At 48.0% G+C, this 2,399-nt stretch overlaps 1 pseudogene; it reads right to left on the bottom strand.

Moving 5' to 3' along the window:
* Positions 1-1,496: 1,496 nt before the first annotated feature.
* On the bottom strand, positions 1,497-1,880 carry LOC118893348 (annotated as a pseudogene).
* Between the last annotated feature and the right edge of the window lie 519 nt (positions 1,881-2,399).

Genomic DNA, 2,399 nt, shown 5'->3' with positions numbered 1-2,399 from the left:
TCTCTGTTTGCTCTCCCACTTATGGTTGTGCTATGTCTCTAATAATAAACTCTGTACCTGTTTTTACAGTTTTTGCCTCCGTGAGAAATGCATTTTTCACCGGGGGCAAGAGCCAGGGGGTGTGGTGGCTAGGATTCCTGGTTTTCATCCAGGCTACCCAGGTTCAATTCTTGGGCAGGGAATTAAGATCTCGCTTCATGCCACCAGTCACCGCTGCCTCTCCAAGATCAGCCTTATTGTGCTTTAACTAGTGTCGTGAATAATTTTTCTTTAACACTATCATAAGCTGTTATGGGTCTTTTAACAAAATGGAGTGTTGATGAACGGTTCTCATTAGGCTAAGGGGATCTTGACAGGTACTAGAGTTCAGTTAGTATTTTGGGGAAACCCAGGAGAGAGATGTGTGGGCTGCTGGCTTACTGACTTGACAAGAAAGTAGACAGTTAATAGTGAGTACAGGAGTTGAAGGCTGGAAAGTCGGCTGCCCCACAACTGTGATTGAATCCAGTCGCTGAAGGGGGCTCTTGTATGTCTCAGTCACCATTAGGCTGTGGAAAGACATTGCCAGGTAAAAATTCTCTCCCAGATCTGTGGAATGTCTGGGAACCAAAACCTCTTGGCTTGTAGTAGCTTGCTGAGAAAGAGCATCCTAAAGCCTGTGCTGTGGGCTTTGGAAATAAGAAAGGTCTGGCTCCTAAACCTCATCCTGAATGGTAAGAGCCAGAATTCTGAACTGTAAGGTGGGCCCTGGCTCTGGCTCATGCTGGTAGCCTTCCTAGGGACCCCCCAGGTCTGCCACGAGGAAGGCTAATGGGACTGAACAAATGAGACAGATGTACCATATAAAACCAACTTGATGTGAACACAGCTATCTTCCCTGTGGCTTGGATGATGCAGATTTCCCACTTTAAGTGTAGATCATGTAAATGTTACTTTGTGTTCCTATTTTCTTTCTTTACATTATCTATTCTAGTTGAAAGGTTATCATCTACTTCTATCCTCAGCCTCACTTCCAAAAACATCTGCCTTTACCCCCCCCCCCCCCACACAACTACTTGGTATAATTTCTTTAAAAAGGTTGTTTGTTTGTTTGTTTTTGTTAAGAAAATTTCCGTGGTTTGATTGTATCATGAGGCATTGAAACATCTGAACAAATCAGTACATCTGGGCAGCGAGGCAGCAGCTTTCTCCTTCACTTCTTTGGGTTACTAAAACAACTTGTCGGTAGATTTAAAAAAAAAAAAAAAAAGACAATCTTTTGCATTTACTTGTCTTTCCAAGGCATGTGCTGGTACAGCACAAACTTCTCCTGTCAGATGCAAGTAGTCTAGCGTCCAAACATCATGCACAATACCTCAGTAGCAGCAGCGTACTGCGCTCACTCGCACCGCGGCCCTGCTCATTCGTGTATGATATTCGGAGCATCTGGAGGAGTGCGAATAGTATCGGGAGGAGGAGGGACGAGGAAACAGCATGAGTGCCTGGCTGGGAGAGCGTTAGCCCAAGGTGTGCAGGGCAAGCCTGAACCTGTCATTGGTGCAAACCCAAGCATCAGTTGATCTTCTTTAATAGGAACATCTGGTGGAACCCCGTGGTGGGGTCTTCACTTGCGTTGAGCTGGGCTACAACCACGCTGATGCTGCAGCTATCTGGCGTGGGCTGATGGTGCTGAGCCGTGACGCTGTGCTGGATTTTGCGGAATGGAAGCTAGACAATTTCTCCACGATGGCAGCTTTCCCCTGAAACTGCTGTCCTTTCCAGGTAAGGCATGGCGCGTCAATATAAATTGCGCCTCGTTGGGTTCTGTCGTTATCAAATAACTGGTAGTAATGCTGAGTGAAGCTGGATCCAATCTGCTCCCAGACTGGCTTGTCTCCCATTCTGGAGCATCACCGGTCTTGTTGAGACCCAAGGGGCTGCAACGATGGCGACAGCAACCCAGCGCCGTCTGTCTGTTCGTTTGTTTTAAAATTTACTTACTCTAGTAGCACAGAGCTAACACCCTGATAAATCCTCAGAAAGTATCCAGCATCAAACTCCTTAACTGAGTTGAAAAAGCCTGGAAAAGTTAACAGCCGCATTCGAGGAATTTCTAGGGACACTACAAGTACATCTGACCCCTGATTTCCGGGACTCTTTACAGGGACCATTGCCTGGTCTCTCTGTTATTACAGAGCCTTCCCATTGCTGGAAGCCGGACACTCCAAGCCCTTGGACTTCTCCCTTGCTTTCTCCACTGAACCCTCCCGCCTTGCGTAATTCCCCCTACTCCCACCCCATCTCCACCGATGGCCCCCGCCCGGGCTCCAGGAGTTTCTGGGGGTCAGCCCTGCCAGCGCCACGTTCTCTGACGCAGGTGGTCGCGCCTTACAAAGGCCTTGAAGCCTCGGGAGGGGTGG

The sequence above is a fragment of the Balaenoptera musculus genome, chromosome 3 (assembly GCF_009873245.2).
Source record: "Balaenoptera musculus isolate JJ_BM4_2016_0621 chromosome 3, mBalMus1.pri.v3, whole genome shotgun sequence".
Taxonomy (NCBI): Eukaryota; Metazoa; Chordata; class Mammalia; order Artiodactyla; family Balaenopteridae; genus Balaenoptera; species Balaenoptera musculus.
The sequence above is the reverse complement of the archived record's forward strand: the minus strand, read 5'-3'. Positions and strand labels throughout refer to the sequence as shown.